Here is a 16,765-nt window from a genome sequence, read left to right as displayed (position 1 = left end):
ATTAATTATCACACAATGTGTGATGTATGTTAAGTGACATGTTCAGTGGAAATATGAGAAGTATGTGGTAACAAGTAATCCGTATATAACTGTGACGATCCAAATCTTTATTATCACACGATGTGAGCTGTATGTTAAGTGACATGTTCCGTGGAAATATGAGAAGTATGTGGTAACAAGTAATCCGTATATAACTGTGACGATCCAAATCTTTATTATCACATGATGTGTGATGTATGTTAAGTGACATGTTCCGTGGAAATATGAGAAGTATATGGTCACAAGTAATCCGTATATAACTGTGACGATCCAAATCTTTATTATCACACGATGTGTGCTGTTTGTTAAGTGACATGTTCAGTGGAAATATGAGAAGTATATGGTAACAAGTAATCCGTATATAACTGTGACGATCCAAATCTTTATTATCACGTAATGTGTGCTGTATGTTAAGTGACATGTTCAGTGGAAATATGAGAAGTATGTGGTCAGAAGTAATCCGTATATAACTGTGACGATCCGAAAATTAATTATCACACGATGTGTGATGTATGTTAAGTGACATGTTCAGTTGAAATATGAGAAGTATGTGGTAACAAGTAATCCGTATATAACTGTGACGATCCAAATCTTTATTATCACAAGATGTGTGCTGTATGTTAAGTGACATGTTCAGTGGAAATATGAGAAGTATGTGGTAACAAGTAATCCGTATATAACTGTGACGATCCAAATCTTTATTATCACACGATGTGTGCTGTATGTTAAGTGACATGTTCAGTGGAAATATGAGAAGTATATGGTAACAAGTACTCCGTATATAACTGTGACGATCCAAATCTTTATTATCACACGATGTGTGCTGTATGTTAAGTGACATGTTCAGTGGAAATATGAGAATTATATGGTAACAAGTAATCCGTATATAACTGTGACGATCCAAATCTTTATTATCACACGATGTGTGCTGTTTGTTAAGTGACATGTTCAGTGGAAATATGATAAGTATGTGGTAACAAGTAATCCGTATATAACTGTGACGATCCAAATCTTTATTATCACAAGATGTGTGCTGTATGTTAAGTGACATGTTCAGTGGGAAAATGAGAAGTATGTGGTAACAAGTAATCCGTATATAACTGTGACGATCCAAATCTTAATCATCACACGATGTGTGATGTATGTTAAGTGACATGTTCAGTGGAAATATGAGATGTATATGGTAACAAGTAATCCGTATATAACTGTGACGATCCAAATCTTTATTATCACATTATGTGTGCTGTATGTTAAGTGACATGTTCAGTGGAAATATGAGATGAATATGGCAACAAGTAATCCGTATATAACTGTGACGATCCAAATCTTTATTATCACACGATGTGTGCTGTATGTTAAGTGACATGTTCAATGGAAATATGAGAAGTATGTGGTAACAAGTAATCCGTATATAACTGTGACGATCCAAATCTTTATTATCACACGATGTGTGCTGTATGTTAAGTGACATGTTCAGTGGAAATATGAGAAGCATATGGTAACAAGTAATCCGTATATAACTGTGACGATCCAAATCTTTATTATCACACGATGTGTGATGTATGTTAAGTGACATGTTCCGTGGAAATATGAGAAGTATATGGTCACAAGTAATCCGTATATAACTGTGACGATCCGAAAACTAATTATCACATTATGTGTGCTGTATGTTAAGTGACATGTTCAGTGGAAATATGAGATAAATATGGCAACAAGTAATCCGTATATAACTGTGACGATCCAAATCTTTATTATCACACGATGTGTGCTGTATGTTAAGTGACATGTTCAGTGGAAATATGAGAAGTATGTGGTAACAAGTAATCCGTATATAACTGTGACGATCCAAATCTTTATTATCACACGATGTGTGCTGTATGTTAAGTGACATGTTCAGTGGAAATATGAGAAGCATATGGTAACAAGTAATCCGTATATAACTGTGACGATCCAAATCTTTATTATCACACGATGTGTGCTGTATGTTAAGTGACATGTTCCGTGGAAATATGAGAAGTATATGGTCACAAGTAATCCGTATATAACTGTGACGATCCGAAAATTAATTATCACACAATGTGTGATGTATGTTAAGTGACATGTTCAGTGGAAATATGAGAAGTATGTGGTAACAAGTAATCCGTATATAACTGTGACGATCCAAATCTTAATTATCACACGATGTGTGATGTATGTTAAGTGACATGTTCAGTGGAAATATGAGAAGTATGTGGTAACAAGTAATCCGTATATAACTGTGACGATCCAAATCTTTATTATCACACGATGTGAGCTGTATGTTAAGTGACCTGTTCAGTGGAAATATGAGAAGTATATGGTAACAAGTAATCCGTATATCACTGTGACGATCCAAATCTTTATTATCACATGATGTGTGATGTATGTTAAGTGACATGTTCCGTGGAAATATGAGAAGTATATGGTCACAAGTAATCCGTATATAACTGTGACGATCCAAATCTTTATTATCACACGATGTGTGCTGTTTGTTAAGTGACATGTTTAGTGGAAATATGAGAAGTATATGGTAACAAGTAATCCGTATATAACTGTGACGATCCAAATCTTTATTATCACATGATGTGTGATGTATGTTAAGTGACATGTTCAGTGGAAATATGAGAAGTATATGGTAACAAGTAATCCGTATATAACTGTGACGATCCAAATCTTAATCATCACACGATGTGTGATGTATGTTAAGTGACATGTTCAGTGGAAATATGAGAAGTATGTGTTTACAAGTAATCCGTATATAACTATGACGATCCAAATCTTTATTATCACAAGATGTGTGCTGTATATTAAGTGACATGTTCAGTGGAAATATGAGAAGTATGTGGTAACAAGTAATTTGTATATAACTGTGACGATCCAAATCTTTATTATCACATGATGTGTGATGTATGTTAAGTGACATGTTCAGTGGAAATATGAGAAGTATATGGTAACAAGTAATCCGTATATAACTGTGACGATCCAAATCTTTATTATCACACGATGTGTGCTGTATGTTAAGTGACATGTTCAGTGGAAATATGAGAAGTATGTGGTAACAGGTAATCCGTATATAACTGTGACGATCAAAATCTTTATCATTACACGATGTGTGCTGTATGTTAAGTGACATGTTCAGTGGAAATTTGAGAGGAATATGGCAACAAGTAATCCGTATATAACTGTGACGATCCAAATCTTTATTATCACACGATGTGTGCTGTATGTTAAGTGACATGTTCAGTGGAAATATGAGAAGTATGTGGTAACAAGTAATCCGTATATAACTGTGACGATCCAAATCTTTATTATCACACGATGTGTGATGTATGTTAAGTGACATGTTCAGTGGAAATATGAGAAGTATATGGTCACAAGTAATCCGTATATAACTGTGACGATCCAAATCTTTATTATCACACGATGTGTGCTGTTTGTTAAGTGACATGTTTAGTGGAAATATGAGAAGTATATGGTAACAAGTAATCCGTATATAACTGTGACGATCCAAATCTTTATTATCACATGATGTGTGATGTATGTTAAGTGACATGTTCAGTGGAAATATGAGAAGTATATGGTAACAAGTAATCCGTATATAACTGTGACGATCCAAATCTTAATCATCACACGATGTGTGATGTATGTTAAGTGACATGTTCAGTGGAAATATGAGAAGTATGTGTTTACAAGTAATCCGTATATAACTGTGACGATCCAAATCTTTATTATCACAAGATATGTGCTGTATGTTAAGTGACATGTTCAGTGGAAATATGAGAAGTATGTGGTAACAAGTAATCCGTATATAACTGTGACGATCCAAATCTTTATTATCACACGATGTGTGCTGTATGTTAAGTGACATGTTCAGTGGAAATATGAGAAGTATATGGTAACAAGTACTCCGTATATAACTGTGACGATCCAAATCTTTATTATCACACGATGTGTGCTGTATGTTAAGTGACATGTTCAGTGGAAATATGAGAATTATATGGTAACAAGTAATCCGTATATAACTGTGACGATCCAAATCTTTATTATCACACGATGTGTGCTGTTTGTTAAGTGACATGTTCAGTGGAAATATGATAAGTATGTGGTAACAAGTAATCCGTATATAACTGTGACGATCCGAAAATTAATTATCACACAATGTGTGATGTATGTTAAGTGACATGTTCAGTGGAAATATGAGAAGTATGTGGTAACAAGTAATCCGTATATAACTGTGACGATCCAAATCTTTATTATCACACGATGTGAGCTGTATGTTAAGTGACATGTTCCGTGGAAATATGAGAAGTATGTGGTAACAAGTAATCCGTATATAACTGTGACGATCCAAATCTTTATTATCACATGATGTGTGATGTATGTTAAGTGACATGTTCCGTGGAAATATGAGAAGTATATGGTCACAAGTAATCCGTATATAACTGTGACGATCCAAATCTTTATTATCACACGATGTGTGCTGTTTGTTAAGTGACATGTTCAGTGGAAATATGAGAAGTATATGGTAACAAGTAATCCGTATATAACTGTGACGATCCAAATCTTTATTATCACGTAATGTGTGCTGTATGTTAAGTGACATGTTCAGTGGAAATATGAGAAGTATGTGGTCAGAAGTAATCCGTATATAACTGTGACGATCCGAAAATTAATTATCACACGATGTGTGATGTATGTTAAGTGACATGTTCAGTTGAAATATGAGAAGTATGTGGTAACAAGTAATCCGTATATAACTGTGACGATCCAAATCTTTATTATCACAAGATGTGTGCTGTATGTTAAGTGACATGTTCAGTGGAAATATGAGAAGTATGTGGTAACAAGTAATCCGTATATAACTGTGACGATCCAAATCTTTATTATCACACGATGTGTGCTGTATGTTAAGTGACATGTTCAGTGGAAATATGAGAAGTATATGGTAACAAGTACTCCGTATATAACTGTGACGATCCAAATCTTTATTATCACACGATGTGTGCTGTATGTTAAGTGACATGTTCAGTGGAAATATGAGAATTATATGGTAACAAGTAATCCGTATATAACTGTGACGATCCAAATCTTTATTATCACACGATGTGTGCTGTTTGTTAAGTGACATGTTCAGTGGAAATATGATAAGTATGTGGTAACAAGTAATCCGTATATAACTGTGACGATCCAAATCTTTATTATCACAAGATGTGTGCTGTATGTTAAGTGACATGTTCAGTGGGAAAATGAGAAGTATGTGGTAACAAGTAATCCGTATATAACTGTGACGATCCAAATCTTAATCATCACACGATGTGTGATGTATGTTAAGTGACATGTTCAGTGGAAATATGAGATGTATATGGTAACAAGTAATCCGTATATAACTGTGACGATCCAAATCTTTATTATCACATTATGTGTGCTGTATGTTAAGTGACATGTTCAGTGGAAATATGAGATGAATATGGCAACAAGTAATCCGTATATAACTGTGACGATCCAAATCTTTATTATCACACGATGTGTGCTGTATGTTAAGTGACATGTTCAATGGAAATATGAGAAGTATGTGGTAACAAGTAATCCGTATATAACTGTGACGATCCAAATCTTTATTATCACACGATGTGTGCTGTATGTTAAGTGACATGTTCAGTGGAAATATGAGAAGCATATGGTAACAAGTAATCCGTATATAACTGTGACGATCCAAATCTTTATTATCACACGATGTGTGATGTATGTTAAGTGACATGTTCCGTGGAAATATGAGAAGTATATGGTCACAAGTAATCCGTATATAACTGTGACGATCCGAAAACTAATTATCACATTATGTGTGCTGTATGTTAAGTGACATGTTCAGTGGAAATATGAGATAAATATGGCAACAAGTAATCCGTATATAACTGTGACGATCCAAATCTTTATTATCACACGATGTGTGCTGTATGTTAAGTGACATGTTCAGTGGAAATATGAGAAGTATGTGGTAACAAGTAATCCGTATATAACTGTGACGATCCAAATCTTTATTATCACACGATGTGTGCTGTATGTTAAGTGACATGTTCAGTGGAAATATGAGAAGCATATGGTAACAAGTAATCCGTATATAACTGTGACGATCCAAATCTTTATTATCACACGATGTGTGCTGTATGTTAAGTGACATGTTCCGTGGAAATATGAGAAGTATATGGTCACAAGTAATCCGTATATAACTGTGACGATCCGAAAATTAATTATCACACAATGTGTGATGTATGTTAAGTGACATGTTCAGTGGAAATATGAGAAGTATGTGGTAACAAGTAATCCGTATATAACTGTGACGATCCAAATCTTAATTATCACACGATGTGTGATGTATGTTAAGTGACATGTTCAGTGGAAATATGAGAAGTATGTGGTAACAAGTAATCCGTATATAACTGTGACGATCCAAATCTTTATTATCACACGATGTGAGCTGTATGTTAAGTGACCTGTTCAGTGGAAATATGAGAAGTATATGGTAACAAGTAATCCGTATATCACTGTGACGATCCAAATCTTTATTATCACATGATGTGTGATGTATGTTAAGTGACATGTTCCGTGGAAATATGAGAAGTATATGGTCACAAGTAATCCGTATATAACTGTGACGATCCAAATCTTTATTATCACACGATGTGTGCTGTTTGTTAAGTGACATGTTTAGTGGAAATATGAGAAGTATATGGTAACAAGTAATCCGTATATAACTGTGACGATCCAAATCTTTATTATCACATGATGTGTGATGTATGTTAAGTGACATGTTCAGTGGAAATATGAGAAGTATATGGTAACAAGTAATCCGTATATAACTGTGACGATCCAAATCTTAATCATCACACGATGTGTGATGTATGTTAAGTGACATGTTCAGTGGAAATATGAGAAGTATGTGTTTACAAGTAATCCGTATATAACTATGACGATCCAAATCTTTATTATCACAAGATGTGTGCTGTATATTAAGTGACATGTTCAGTGGAAATATGAGAAGTATGTGGTAACAAGTAATTTGTATATAACTGTGACGATCCAAATCTTTATTATCACATGATGTGTGATGTATGTTAAGTGACATGTTCAGTGGAAATATGAGAAGTATATGGTAACAAGTAATCCGTATATAACTGTGACGATCCAAATCTTTATTATCACACGATGTGTGCTGTATGTTAAGTGACATGTTCAGTGGAAATATGAGAAGTATGTGGTAACAGGTAATCCGTATATAACTGTGACGATCAAAATCTTTATCATTACACGATGTGTGCTGTATGTTAAGTGACATGTTCAGTGGAAATTTGAGAGGAATATGGCAACAAGTAATCCGTATATAACTGTGACGATCCAAATCTTTATTATCACACGATGTGTGCTGTATGTTAAGTGACATGTTCAGTGGAAATATGAGAAGTATGTGGTAACAAGTAATCCGTATATAACTGTGACGATCCAAATCTTTATTATCACACGATGTGTGATGTATGTTAAGTGACATGTTCAGTGGAAATATGAGAAGTATATGGTCACAAGTAATCCGTATATAACTGTGACGATCCAAATCTTTATTATCACACGATGTGTGCTGTTTGTTAAGTGACATGTTTAGTGGAAATATGAGAAGTATATGGTAACAAGTAATCCGTATATAACTGTGACGATCCAAATCTTTATTATCACATGATGTGTGATGTATGTTAAGTGACATGTTCAGTGGAAATATGAGAAGTATATGGTAACAAGTAATCCGTATATAACTGTGACGATCCAAATCTTAATCATCACACGATGTGTGATGTATGTTAAGTGACATGTTCAGTGGAAATATGAGAAGTATGTGTTTACAAGTAATCCGTATATAACTATGACGATCCAAATCTTTATTATCACAAGATGTGTGCTGTATATTAAGTGACATGTTCAGTGGAAATATGAGAAGTATGTGGTAACAAGTAATTTGTATATAACTGTGACGATCCAAATCTTTATTATCACATGATGTGTGATGTATGTTAAGTGACATGTTCAGTGGAAATATGAGAAGTATATGGTAACAAGTAATCCGTATATAACTGTGACGATCCAAATCTTTATTATCACACGATGTGTGCTGTATGTTAAGTGACATGTTCAGTGGAAATATGAGAAGTATGTGGTAACAGGTAATCCGTATATAACTGTGACGATCAAAATCTTTATCATTACACGATGTGTGCTGTATGTTAAGTGACATGTTCAGTGGAAATTTGAGAGGAATATGGCAACAAGTAATCCGTATATAACTGTGACGATCCAAATCTTTATTATCACACGATGTGTGCTGTATGTTAAGTGACATGTTCAGTGGAAATATGAGAAGTATGTGGTAACAAGTAATCCGTATATAACTGTGACGATCCAAATCTTTATTATCACACGATGTGTGATGTATGTTAAGTGACATGTTCAGTGGAAATATGAGAAGTATATGGTCACAAGTAATCCGTATATAACTGTGACGACCCGAAAATTAATTATCACATGATGTGTGCTGTATGTTAAGTGACATGTTCAGTGGAAATATGAGATAAATATGGCAACAAGTAATCCGTATATAACTGTGACGATCCAAATCTTTATTATCACACGATGTGTGCTGTATGTTAAGTGACATGTTCAGTGGAAATATGAGAAGTATGTGGTAACAAGTAATCCGTATATAACTGTGACGATCCAAATCTTTATTATCACACGATGTGTGCTGTATGTTAAGTGACATGTTCAGTTGAAATATGAGAAGTATGTGGTAACAAGTAATCCGTATATAACTGTGACGATCCAAATCTTTATTATCACAAGATGTGTGCTGTATGTTAAGTGACATGTTCAGTGGAAATATGAGAAGTATGTGGTAACAAGTAATCCGTATATAACTGTGACGATCCAAATCTTTATTATCACACGATGTGTGCTGTATGTTAAGTGACATGTTCAGTGGAAATATGAGAAGTATATGGTAACAAGTACTCCGTATATAACTGTGACGATCCAAATCTTTATTATCACACGATGTGTGCTGTATGTTAAGTGACATGTTCAGTGGAAATATGAGAATTATGTGGTAACAAGTAATCCGTATATAACTGTGACGATCCAAATCTTTATTATCACACGATGTGTGCTGTTTGTTAAGTGACATGTTCAGTGGAAATATGATAAGTATGTGGTAACAAGTAATCCGTATATAACTGTGACGATCCAAATCTTTATTATCACAAGATGTGTGCTGTATGTTAAGTGACATGTTCAGTGGGAAAATGAGAAGTATGTGGTAACAAGTAATCCGTATATAACTGTGACGATCCAAATCTTAATCATCACACGATGTGTGATGTATGTTAAGTGACATGTTCAGTGGAAATATGAGATGTATATGGTAACAAGTAATCCGTATATAACTGTGACGATCCAAATCTTTATTATCACATTATGTGTGCTGTATGTTAAGTGACATGTTCAGTGGAAATATGAGATGAATATGGCAACAAGTAATCCGTATATAACTGTGACGATCCAAATCTTTATTATCACACGATGTGTGCTGTATGTTAAGTGACATGTTCAATGGAAATATGAGAAGTATGTGGTAACAAGTAATCCGTATATAACTGTGACGATCCAAATCTTTATTATCACACGATGTGTGCTGTATGTTAAGTGACATGTTCAGTGGAAATATGAGAAGCATATGGTAACAAGTAATCCGTATATAACTGTGACGATCCAAATCTTTATTATCACACGATGTGTGATGTATGTTAAGTGACATGTTCCGTGGAAATATGAGAAGTATATGGTCACAAGTAATCCGTATATAACTGTGACGATCCGAAAACTAATTATCACATTATGTGTGCTGTATGTTAAGTGACATGTTCAGTGGAAATATGAGATAAATATGGCAACAAGTAATCCGTATATAACTGTGACGATCCAAATCTTTATTATCACACGATGTGTGCTGTATGTTAAGTGACATGTTCAGTGGAAATATGAGAAGTATGTGGTAACAAGTAATCCGTATATAACTGTGACGATCCAAATCTTTATTATCACACGATGTGTGCTGTATGTTAAGTGACATGTTCAGTGGAAATATGAGAAGCATATGGTAACAAGTAATCCGTATATAACTGTGACGATCCAAATCTTTATTATCACACGATGTGTGCTGTATGTTAAGTGACATGTTCCGTGGAAATATGAGAAGTATATGGTCACAAGTAATCCGTATATAACTGTGACGATCCGAAAATTAATTATCACACAATGTGTGATGTATGTTAAGTGACATGTTCAGTGGAAATATGAGAAGTATGTGGTAACAAGTAATCCGCATATAACTGTGACGATCCAAATCTTAATTATCACACGATGTGTGATGTATGTTAAGTGACATGTTCAGTGGAAATATGAGAAGTATGTGGTAACAAGTAATCCGTATATAACTGTGACGATCCAAATCTTTATTATCACACGATGTGAGCTGTATGTTAAGTGACCTGTTCAGTGGAAATATGAGAAGTATATGGTAACAAGTAATCCGTATATCACTGTGACCATCCAAATCTTTATTATCACATGATGTGTGATGTATGTTAAGTGACATGTTCCGTGGAAATATGAGAAGTATATGGTCACAAGTAATCCGTATATAACTGTGACGATCCAAATCTTTATTATCACACGATGTGTGCTGTTTGTTAAGTGACATGTTTAGTGGAAATATGAGAAGTATATGGTAACAAGTAATCCGTATATAACTGTGACGATCCAAATCTTTATTATCACATGATGTGTGATGTATGTTAAGTGACATGTTCAGTGGAAATATGAGAAGTATGTGGTAACAAGTAATCCGTATATAACTGTGACGATCCAAATCTTAATCATCACACGATGTGTGATGTATGTTAAGTGACATGTTCAGTGGAAATATGAGAAGTATGTGTTTACAAGTAATCCGTATATAACTATGACGATCCAAATCTTTATTATCACAAGATGTGTGCTGTATATTAAGTGACATGTTCAGTGGAAATATGAGAAGTATGTGGTAACAAGTAATTTGTATATAACTGTGACGATCCAAGTCTTTATTATCACATGATGTGTGATGTATGTTAAGTGACATGTTCAGTGGAAATATGAGAAGTATATGGTAACAAGTAATCCGTATATAACTGTGACGATCCAAATCTTTATTATCACACGATGTGTGCTGTATGTTAAGTGACATGTTCAGTGGAAATATGAGAAGTATGTGGTAACAGGTAATCCGTATATAACTGTGACGATCAAAATCTTTATCATTACACGATGTGTGCTGTATGTTAAGTGACATGTTCAGTGGAAATTTGAGAGGAATATGGCAACAAGTAATCCGTATATAACTGTGACGATCCAAATCTTTATTATCACACGATGTGTGCTGTATGTTAAGTGACATGTTCAGTGGAAATATGAGAAGTATGTGGTAACAAGTAATCCGTATATAACTGTGACGATCCAAATCTTTATTATCACACGATGTGTGATGTATGTTAAGTGACATGTTCAGTGGAAATATGAGAAGTATATGGTCACAAGTAATCCGTATATAACTGTGACGACCCGAAAATTAATTATCACATGATGTGTGCTGTATGTTAAGTGACATGTTCAGTGGAAATATGAGATAAATATGGCAACAAGTAATCCGTATATAACTGTGACGATCCAAATCTTTATTATCACACGATGTGTGCTGTATGTTAAGTGACATGTTCAGTGGAAATATGAGAAGTATGTGGTAACAAGTAATCCGTATATAACTGTGACGATCCAAATCTTTATTATCACACGATGTGTGCTGTATGTTAAGTGACATGTTCAGTGGAAATATGAGAAGCATATGGTAACAAGTAATCCGTATAAAACTGTGACGATCCAAATCTTTATTATCACAAGATGTGTGCTGTATGTTAAGTGACATGTTCAGTGGAAATATGAGAAGTATATTGTCACAAGTAATCCGTATATAACTGTGACGATCCGAAAATTAATTATCACACAATGTGTGATGTATGTTAAGTGACATGTTCAGTGGAAATATGAGAAGTATGTGGTAACAAGTAATCCGTATATAACTGTGACGATCCAAATCTTTATTATCACACGATGTGTGATGTATGTTAAGTGACATGTTCAGTGGAAATATGAGAAGTATGTGGTAACAAGTAATCCGTATATAACTGTGACGATCCAAATCTTTATTATCACACGATGTGAGCTGTATGTTAAGTGACCTGTTCAGTGGAAATATGAGAAGTATATGGTAACAAGTAATCCGTATATCACTGTGACGATCCAAATCTTTATTATCACATGATGTGTGATGTATGTTAAGTGACATGTTCCGTGGAAATATGAGAAGTATATGGTCACAAGTAATCCGTATATAACTGTGACGATCCAAATCTTTATTATCACACGATGTGTGCTGTTTGTTAAGTGACATGTTTAGTGGAAATATGAGAAGTATATGGTAACAAGTAATCCGTATATAACTGTGACGATCCAAATCTTTATTATCACATGATGTGTGATGTATGTTAAGTGACATGTTCAGTGGAAATATGAGAAGTATATGGTAACAAGTAATCCGTATATAACTGTGACGATCCAAATCTTAATCATCACACGATGTGTGATGTATGTTAAGTGACATGTTCAGTGGAAATATGAGAAGTATGTGTTTACAAGTAATCCGTATATAACTATGACGATCCAAATCTTTATTATCACAAGATGTGTGCTGTATATTAAGTGACATGTTCAGTGGAAATATGAGAAGTATGTGGTAACAAGTAATTTGTATATAACTGTGACGATCCAAATCTTTATTATCACATGATGTGTGATGTATGTTAAGTGACATGTTCAGTGGAAATATGAGAAGTATATGGTCAGAAGTAATCCGTATATAACTGTGACGACCCGAAAATTAATTATCACATTATGTGTGCTGTATGTTAAGTGACATGTTCAGTGGAAATATGAGATAAATATGGCAACAAGTAATCCGTATATAACTGTGACGATCCAAATCTTTATTATCACACGATGTGTGCTGTATGTTAAGTGACATGTTCAGTGGAAATATGAGAAGTATGTGGTAACAAGTAATCCGTATATAACTGTGACGATCCAAATCTTTATTATCACACGATGTGTGCTGTATGTTAAGTGACATGTTCAGTGGAAATATGAGAAGCATATGGTAACAAGTAATCCGTATAAAACTGTGACGATCCAAATCTTTATTATCACACGATGTGTGCTGTATGTTAAGTGACATGTTCAGTGGAAATATGAGAAGTATATGGTCACAAGTAATCCGTATATAACTGTGACGATCCGAAAATTAATTATCACACAATGTGTGATGTATGTTAAGTGACATGTTCAGTGGAAATATGAGAAGTATGTGGTAACAAGTAATCCGTATATAACTGTGACGATCCAAATCTTTATTATCACACGATGTGTGATGTATGTTAAGTGACATGTTCAGTGGAAATATGAGAAGTATGTGGTAACAAGTAATCCGTATATAACTGTGACGATCCAAATCTTTATTATCACACGATGTGAGCTGTATGTTAAGTGACCTGTTCAGTGGAAATATGAGAAGTATATGGTAACAAGTAATCCGTATATCACTGTGACGATCCAAATCTTTATTATCACATGATGTGTGATGTATGTTAAGTGACATGTTCCGTGGAAATATGAGAAGTATATGGTCACAAGTAATCCGTATATAACTGTGACGATCCAAATCTTTATTATCACACGATGTGTGCTGTTTGTTAAGTGACATGTTTAGTGGAAATATGAGAAGTATATGGTAACAAGTAATCCGTATATAACTGTGACGATCCAAATCTTTATTATCACATGATGTGTGATGTATGTTAAGTGACATGTTCAGTGGAAATATGAGAAGTATATGGTAACAAGTAATCCGTATATAACTGTGACGATCCAAATCTTAATCATCACACGATGTGTGATGTATGTTAAGTGACATGTTCAGTGGAAATATGAGAAGTATGTGTTTACAAGTAATCCGTATATAACTATGACGATCCAAATCTTTATTATCACAAGATGTGTGCTGTATATTAAGTGACATGTTCAGTGGAAATATGAGAAGTATGTGGTAACAAGTAATTTGTATATAACTGTGACGATCCAAATCTTTATTATCACATGATGTGTGATGTATGTTAAGTGACATGTTCAGTGGAAATATGAGAAGTATATGGTCAGAAGTAATCCGTATATAACTGTGACGATCCAAATCTTTATTATCACACGATGTGTGCTGTATGTTAAGTGACATGTTCAGTGGAAATATGAGAAGTATGTGGTAACAGGTAATCCGTATATAACTGTGACGATCAAAATCTTTATCATTACACGATGTGTGCTGTATGTTAAGTGACATGTTCAGTGGAAATTTGAGAGGAATATGGCAACAAGTAATCCGTATATAACTGTGACGATCCAAATCTTTATTATCACACGATGTGTGCTGTATGTTAAGTGACATGTTCAGTGGAAATATGAGAAGTATGTGGTAACAAGTAATCCGTATATAACTGTGACGATCAAAATCTTTATTATCACACGATGTGTGATGTATGTTAAGTGACATGTTCAGTGGAAATATGAGAAGTATATGGTCACAAGTAATCCGTATATAACTGTGACGACCCGAAAATTAATTATCACATGATGTGTGCTGTATGTTAAGTGACATGTTCAGTGGAAATATGAGATAAATATGGCAACAAGTAATCCGTATATAACTGTGACGATCCAAATCTTTATTATCACACGATGTGTGCTGTATGTTAAGTGACATGTTCAGTGGAAATATGAGAAGTATGTGGTAACAAGTAATCCGTATATAACTGTGACGATCCAAATCTTTATTATCACACGATGTGTGCTGTATGTTAAGTGACATGTTCAGTGGAAATATGAGAAGCATATGGTAACAAGTAATCCGTATAAAACTGTGACGATCCAAATCTTTATTATCACACGATGTGTGCTGTATGTTAAGTGACATGTTCAGTGGAAATATGAGAAGTATATGGTCACAAGTAATCCGTATATAACTGTGACGATCCGAAAATTAATTATCACACAATGTGTGATGTATGTTAAGTGACATGTTCAGTGGAAATATGAGAAGTATGTGGTAACAAGTAATCCGTATATAACTGTGACGATCCAAATCTTTATTATCACACGATGTGTGATGTATGTTAAGTGACATGTTCAGTGGAAATATGAGAAGTATGTGGTAACAAGTAATCCGTATATAACTGTGACGATCCAAATCTTTATTATCACACGATGTGAGCTGTATGTTAAGTGACCTGTTCAGTGGAAATATGAGAAGTATATGGTAACAAGTAATCCGTATATCACTGTGACGATCCAAATCTTTATTATCACATGATTTGTGATGTATGTTAAGTGACATGTTCCGTGGAAATATGAGAAGTATATGGTCACAAGTAATCCGTATATAACTGTGACGATCCAAATCTTTATTATCACACGATGTGTGCTGTTTGTTAAGTGACATGTTTAGTGGAAATATGAGAAGTATATGGTAACAAGTAATCCGTATATAACTGTGACGATCCAAATCTTTATTATCACATGATGTGTGATGTATGTTAAGTGACATGTTCAGTGGAAATATGAGAAGTATATGGTAACAAGTAATCCGTATATAACTGTGACGATCCAAATCTTAATCATCACACGATGTGTGATGTATGTTAAGTGACATGTTCAGTGGAAATATGAGAAGTATGTGTATACAAGTAATCCGTATATAACTATGACGATCCAAATCTTTATTATCACAAGATGTGTGCTGTATATTAAGTGACATGTTCAGTGGAAATATGAGAAGTATGTGGTAACAAGTAATCCGTATATAACTGTGACGATCCAAATCTTTATTATCACACGATGTGAGCTGTATGTTAAGTGACCTGTTCAGTGGAAATATGAGAAGTATATGGTAACAAGTAATCCGTATATCACTGTGACGATCCAAATCTTTATTATCACATGATGTGTGATGTATGTTAAGTGACATGTTCCGTGGAAATATGAGAAGTATATGGTCACAAGTAATCCGTATATAACTGTGACGATCCAAATCTTTATTATCACACGATGTGTGCTGTTTGTTAAGTGACATGTTTAGTGGAAATATGAGAAGTATATGGTAACAAGTAATCCGTATATAACTGTGACGATCCAAATCTTTATTATCACATGATGTGTGATGTATGTTAAGTGACATGTTCAGTGGAAATATGAGAAGTATATGGTAACAAGTAATCCGTATATAACTGTGACGATCCAAATCTTAATCATCACACGATGTGTGATGTATGTTAAGTGACATGTTCAGTGGAAATATGAGAAGTATGTGTTTACAAGTAATCCGTATATAACTATGACGATCCAAATCTTTATTATCACAAGATGTGTGCTGTATATTAAGTGACATGTTCAGTGGAAATATGAGAAGTATGTGGTA

The sequence above is a fragment of the Haliotis rufescens genome, unplaced genomic scaffold, assembly GCF_023055435.1.
Source record: "Haliotis rufescens isolate VD_foot unplaced genomic scaffold, xgHalRufe1.0.p SCAF_10, whole genome shotgun sequence".
NCBI lineage: Eukaryota > Metazoa > Mollusca > Gastropoda > Lepetellida > Haliotidae > Haliotis > Haliotis rufescens.
Note: the sequence above shows the minus strand (reverse complement) of the source record.